General features: G+C 34.1%; 1 long non-coding RNA gene across 1 annotated transcript; it reads left to right on the forward strand.

Moving 5' to 3' along the window:
• Positions 1–5,047: 5,047 nt before the first annotated feature.
• On the forward strand, positions 5,048–6,770 carry LOC128281764 (uncharacterized). The gene is made up of 2 exons (XR_008272029.1): positions 5,048–5,127; positions 6,552–6,770. It is a non-coding gene; the product is annotated as an uncharacterized LOC128281764 (long non-coding RNA).
• Positions 6,771–7,117: the final 347 nt, after the last annotated feature.

Consider the following 7,117-nt stretch of genomic DNA (forward strand, 5'->3'; position numbering starts at 1 on the left):
TTCATAATTTTTTCCTCTTTTCACAGCTTGTCATTGCATATATCTCACGTCATACCATGCTTGTTGGTCTTAATACTTTGATGCTCCTCTATAGTTTTCTTTTCCATTCAATTTTCAGGTGCTTAGATATCAACAATATGAACAAACCTGTTATAAATCTTGAAATCGATTTCGAGAAGGCTATTTGTTTAGGAGAGTTTGAAGCTAAGGAAAATATTGAAGACTATGTCTCGTCTCCTGACTTACTAAGAATGGCAGAACAAGAAGATAAACAGATTCTACCTCATCAAGAATCTGTTGAGATAGTAAAATTGGGAAATGAAGAAAAGAGGCAAGAAGTGAAGATTGGGACCTTCATTTCAGATAACACTAAACATGATTTGATCGCTTTGCTTCATGAGTACAAAGATGTGTTTGCATAGTCATATCAGAACATGCCAGGATTGGATGAGGATGTAGTGGTCCATAGACTCCCATTGAAACCAGAATGCAAACCCATTCAACAGAAGCTAAGACGAATGAGACTTGAAATGCTGTTAAAGATAAAAGAAGAAGTCAAGAAACAGTTCGATGTTGGCGTCCTACAAGTCTCCAAGTATCCACAATGGGTAGCTAATATAGTCCTTGTACCAAAGAAAGACGGCAATGTACAAATGTGTGTGGATTACCGCGATCTGAATCGAGCAAGTCCTAAAGATAATTTTCCTTGGCCACACATCGATACTTTGGTGGATAACAAAGCCAAACATTTATTGTTTTCATTCATGGATGAATTCTCAGATTATAATCAGATAAAGATGGCTAATGAGGATATGGAGAAAACTACTTTCGTAATGATGTGGGGAACATTCTGTTATAAGGTGATACCGTTCGAATTAAAGAATGCTGGGGTAACGTATCAGAGGGCCATGGTGATGTTGTTTCATGACATGATGCACAAATAAATAGAAGTCTACGTCGATGATATGATCGCCAAATCTAAGGGGGAAAGAGAGCATGTTGGGAACCTCAGGAAGTTGTTCGAAAGACTGAGAAAGTTCCAGCTGAAGCTTAATCCAGCCAAATGTACGTTTGGGGCTACCTCAGGAAAATTGTTAGGCTTCATCGTCAGCGAGAGAGGTATTGAAGTTGATCCAGATAAGATAAAAGTCATACAAGAACTACCACCTCCGTGCACGCAAAAAGAAGTCAGAGGATTTTTAGGGAGGTTAAACTGCATCGCTTGGTTCATTGCTCAACTTACCAACCAGTGTGACCCAATTTTTTGACTCCTTCGACAACATAATCTGGGAGAATGGAACGAGGCGTGCCAAGTGGCTTTTGACAAGATAAAGCAGTATTTGTCTAGTCCCCTGGTGTTAGTACCACCAACTCCAGGAAGACCATTAATATTGTATCTGACTATGTTCGAAAGTTCAATGGGTTGCGTACTGGGACAACATGATGAATCAGAGAAAAGAGAAAAGGCGATTTACTATCTCTGCAAAAAGTTCACAAAGTATGAGGCAAAGTACTCGTCAATTGAAAAATTCTGTTGCGCTTTGGTTTGGGTAGTCGGAGGCTCAGGTAATATATGTTGTATCATACGACATGGTTAATTTCAAAGCTGGACCTAATAAAGTACATGATGGAATCACTTGCACTCTCAAGAAGAATGACACGATGGCAGATCCTATTATCAGAATACGACATCGTCTATGTGAGTCAAAAGTCGATAAAAGGAAGCGCAATAGCTGACTTCTTAGCCACTCGAACAACGGAGGAATACGAGCCATTGAGATTTGATTTCTCAGATGAAGATTTGATGTGCATTACAGAAAAAGAGTGCGAGTCATCAAAAGAGGAGTCATGGAAGATAAGCTTTTATAGTGCATCTAATACATTGGGGCATAGGATTGGAGCAGTCTTAGTATCACCAGAAGGGAACCATTATCCGTTCACTGCCAGGCTGAATTTCTTCTGTACCAATAACATAGCGGAATATGAAGCCTGTATCATGGGACTTCATGCAGCTATTGAATGAAACATTGAAATCTTAGAGGTGTATGGGGATTCAGCGTTGGTAATATACCAAATTTGTGGAGATTGGGAAGTGAGAGATTCGAAATTAGTTAAATACAACGATCTAGTGGCAGGACTGATTAAAGAATTCAAAGAAATAACTTTTAATTACTTCCCACGAGAAGAAAACCAATTAGCTGATACCCTGGCCACTTTGGCTTCAATGTTTAAAGCAAACAGAGAAACAGAAATAATGCCTCTGCAAATGAGCATATATGAAGTCCCTGCATATTGCTTCAGCATTGAAAAAGAGCCAGATGGACGGCCATGGTTCCATGATATCTTAAAATATGTCAAGAACCAAAAGTATCTCGAACAAGTAAATGAGAACGATAAAAGAACAATAAGAAGAATGGCAATAGGATTTGTTCTTGATGGGGACATTCTGTACAAAAAAGGAAAAGATCAAGTGCTCTTGAGATGCCAGATGCTGTTGAAGCCAGAAAAATACTTGAAGATGTCCATGAAGGAATTTGTGGGACACATGCCAATGGTTTCACTATGGCCAGGAAGATTATGAAACTCGGTTATTACTGGCTGACGATGGAAAGTGACTGCATTAGTTATGCAAGAAAATGCCACAAATGTCAAATTTATGGCGATAAGATTCATGTAGCCCCTTCGCCCCTTCATGTCATGACTTCTCCGTGGCCTTTTTCTATGTGGGGCATGAATGTTATAGGGTCAATTTCCCCAAAAGCTTCTAATGGACATCGGTTCATTGTTGTGGTTATTGATTACTTCACAAAATGGATAGAGGCCGCCTCGTTTGCCAATGTAACGAAAACTGCAGTTTGCAGGTTTTTGAAAAAGAAAATCATTTGTCGATATGGTTTGCCTGAAAGAATCATTTCAGATAACGCCTTGAATCTTAACAACAAGATGATGAAAGAAGTGTGTGAGCAATTTCAAATAAAGCATCATAACTCATCACTCTATCGCTTGAAAATAAACGGAGCTGTTGAAGCGGCCAACAAGAATATTAATAAAATTATTGGAAAAATGACCGAGACATATAAAGATTGGCATGAAAAGCTACCATTTGCTTTGTATGCATATCGCACATCTGTACGGATATCTACGGGAGCAACTCCTTTCTCTCTGGTCTATGGAATGGAAGCTGTGCTACCTATCGAAGTTGAGATCCCTTCTCTACGAGTCTTAATGGAGTCGAAATTAGAGGAAGCAGAATGGGTTTGAGCTCGATATGACCAGTTAAACCTCATTGAAGAAAAATGTTTAAAGGCAATTTGTCACGGACAGATGTACCAGAAGAGAATGATCGCGGCTCATGACAAGAAAGTACGGCCAAGAGAATTCCACGAAGGAGAACTCGTGCTGAGAAAGATTCTCCCAATACAAAAAGACTTGCAAGGAAAATGGGCACCAAATTGGGAAGGACCATACGTCGTAAAGAAGTCATTCTCGGGTGGAGCTTTGATTCTCACTGAGATGGATGGGAAGGAGTTACCTAATTCAGTGAATTCAGATGTTGTGAAGAAATATTATGCCTAAAAAAAAAAGAAGGATTAAGGTGAAAACCGGAAAAGGGCGTCTTGATTAACACAAAATGTAACGACCCGAATTTTACCGTTACCGAAAAAGTATATTTTCGGGTCTCCGTTTCTGAAAGATGGATTCGTAAATATTTATTAAAAATATTTACTAAGTAAAATGAGTAGTTAATTAGAGTTTAATTAAGTGAATTTAATTTAATTAAGAGTAATTAAGAAAAAGGACTAAATTGAATAAAGGATGAAAGTTAAATTGTAGATTAAAAGAAAATAAAGAGGACAAAATGGCAATTATGCCATTTGTCCTAAGTGATCTTGACATAAACATAAAAATCGAGATTTTTATGTGTTAAAATATATATTATATTATATTATATTATATTATATTATATTATATATTATATATTATATAAATAAGTAAAGAAACATAAGAAAGAATAGAAGAAACGAAACAGAGAAGAAACAGGGGAGAAAGAAAGAAAGAAAAGAAAAAGGAAAAATTAAAGGTTTGAAGCTTTAAGCTTTAATAGGTAAGCCAATCAAGCCCTTTTTACTTAATTTTGATGTTTTAGAAGTTTTAGAACAAAGCTTTGATGAAATTAAGTTGATATTTTGATAGTTATTAGATTTCTAGATATTGTCCATGTTAAATAAAATGATGGAATTGGGGGTTTATTTGATAGAAATTTTGATTGGAATTGGATAAAGGATTGAATCGTAAACTAAGCTATAAGTTTTGAGTTTTAGGGATTAAATGGAAATAAATTCAAAATTATGAAAATATGCTGGAAATTTAATAGTTAAGTATGAGTTTGGACAAAATTTGAATAGAAAAAAAGTATGGATTAAGATAGAAAAGTAAGTGAATTTAGTTAGGATTAAATTGAAATTAAAGTAAATTAACATTTTGTACTAAGACTATTTTGGGACAGCAGCAGTAGTCTAAGTTTGAAAAATCACCAAAAATTATAGAAATTGAATTAGAGGATGAATAAAATATATAATTAAATATTATTGAGTCTAGTTTCTTATGGAAGAAACGATATAAGCAATTGAATTGTAAATTATGAGATATAATGAATTTTGTGAGACAAGGTCAGAATGAATTTGGGTTCCCTTGTTCTAACTTTGGAAAATCACCAAAAATTGAAGAAAAATAATTAGAGGCTTAAATTTATATGTTTAGAATCCCTAATGAGTCTATTTTCAGGAGAAATCAACGGGAATATTATCTGAGTTTTGTACTGTGAGATAATTAATTTTTAGTGAAGAAGGGACGAAACTGTCAGACAGCAGAATAGGGGTGAATTTAAAGAATAAACTGTACTTAATGGCTAAACCAAAAATTCTGAAAATTTTATTGTAAGAAGATTTGTGAATCTAGTTTCAGGAAAATTTAGCGGATCTTAATTTAGAATTCTGTAACTCAAGATATGAATTAGTAATGTATTAATGATTATGAATTGTATTAATTTCGTAGTCAATGTGGTACCGGAAATCTCGGCTAAGAAAGGACGAGACAAAGTCAACGGGAGTTAGCTCAAAAATTACGGTTTGTATTTCTATAATCCAAACTTAGTTATTATTTATTATATTTATATACATATGGCAATTGTTAGTGTTAGAATTATGATGTTTTACAATTGGAATGGATTGATTTTGGTATGCGATGAATTTATTGAATTTATATTTATTGAAATTATTTTGATTGAATTTATATTGATTGAATTATATAATATATATGACTTATGTAGAAATTTGAATATTGAATGAATGTTATATTGAAAAATATATTGATTGGAAATATGAGGAAATTGATATGAATATATGAGATTGTGATATTTAAATATTTGGTATTGAAAAGTAAATTGAATTGTATTGAATTATGAATTAATGTGCATAATCGAAATATATTTGTTGAATTGAATGAAATTGTATGAATTGTGAAAATGGGTAAATATGTGTAATTACGGAATGAGATATTGATGAAAGAATTATTAAATTGAGAAAGTGAATGAAATACCCTACTAACTAGTCGGGTGAGTCGGATATAATTGGCATGCCATAGGATCTGAAGTGTACGGGATTTGCGGCTTTATGGATCGTGCACTTTATGTGTCGATTTCGGGCACCTCGTGTGTCGTATCAGCACTTCGTGTGTCGTTTTAGGCACTTTATGTGTCGATATCGATCGGTACTATGTATCATTTTAGGCACAATGTGCCGTCTTCGGTGTGTTTGTGTTGGAATCCGTGTATCCGTCAAAGTCCGGGTTTGTTAATAGGGGTAAATAAGTGAAAGATAAATCGAATAAATTTGATTGATCAATCTATTGAAATGAAACGAGAAATTGAATTGAGAATTGAAAATTTAGATATGAATTGAAAATATGAACCAAAGGTTCATGAAATGATTGAGTTCGAATTGATGATATATGATGCCACTTGATGGATTGAAATGTGATTTGAGATATATGAATCGTATGTATATACTTGAAAGCTATCGTGGATAGTAAGTTGATATGATATAAATGAAATTGATGAGTTATTGAAATGAATTAAAATGGAATATGATTGATAAGTGTATAGTTGAATATAGTTTAATGATATTGAATTGTGAGTAAATTAAGGTATAAAATAACCGATTATTCTTGAATAATTGATATTCTTGAATAACGGTTATTCTTGAATATTTGATTGTTACCGAATAATGGTATTCTTGAATAAATAATTGTTCGAGAGTTAATGAACATTCTTGATTGATTAATTGCTATTGAAAAATAATAAATGGTTTTGAATTTAAAGTAGACCAAAACATTTGGTTGGAAAGTGAATGTTTGAATTCTCATTGAGTTTGAATAGTTCAATATATATATATATATATAAATTAATACGTTTTATAATTGTTTAAGTGTTCAGATTATAGAAATACCACTGAGTATACCATACTCAGCGTACGGTTTGTTTTCGTGCACAGGTTGAGTAAAGATAGTACGTTGAATCAACATCCCAAGACGATCCCGAATTCATTAAGGTAAAGTATGTTGAGTATTGATAATGGAATGTACCTAGGACGTTTTATAAGAGTCATTTAGGTTATAGAAGTATTGATGAAATGAGTAAATTATGGTTGGCAACGATATGTAGTATGAATTTTGAAATTTACTAAAAAAAAAAAATTCGTAGTGATTCTAAATTAGTCCCGAATTGAATTTACTGTTCCTATTAGACCGCGAGGGCCCATTAAAGGGACAACATCTTAAAACTAGGATGTGTGTGAATATTTATTTTAATTAATGACCGAAATTGGACTGTACTGACTGGTAATGTCTCTTAACCCTGTTCTGGTGACGGTATAAGGTTAGGGGACGTTACACAAAAGATTAGGATAAAAACTCGAAAGGTCATTCTAATGATGCAAAACCAGGCTTAAAGAGCAAGGCGGTTGAACGGTGGGTCAAACAGCAAGACTTGTAGCACCCCAAACCCGGCCCAGACGTTAAGGCCGAATCCGACGTGCCACTTTGAAGTCAAAAACCCGTG

The sequence above is a fragment of the Gossypium arboreum genome, chromosome 10 (assembly GCF_025698485.1).
Source record: "Gossypium arboreum isolate Shixiya-1 chromosome 10, ASM2569848v2, whole genome shotgun sequence".
Classification (NCBI taxonomy): Eukaryota; Viridiplantae; Streptophyta; class Magnoliopsida; order Malvales; family Malvaceae; genus Gossypium; species Gossypium arboreum.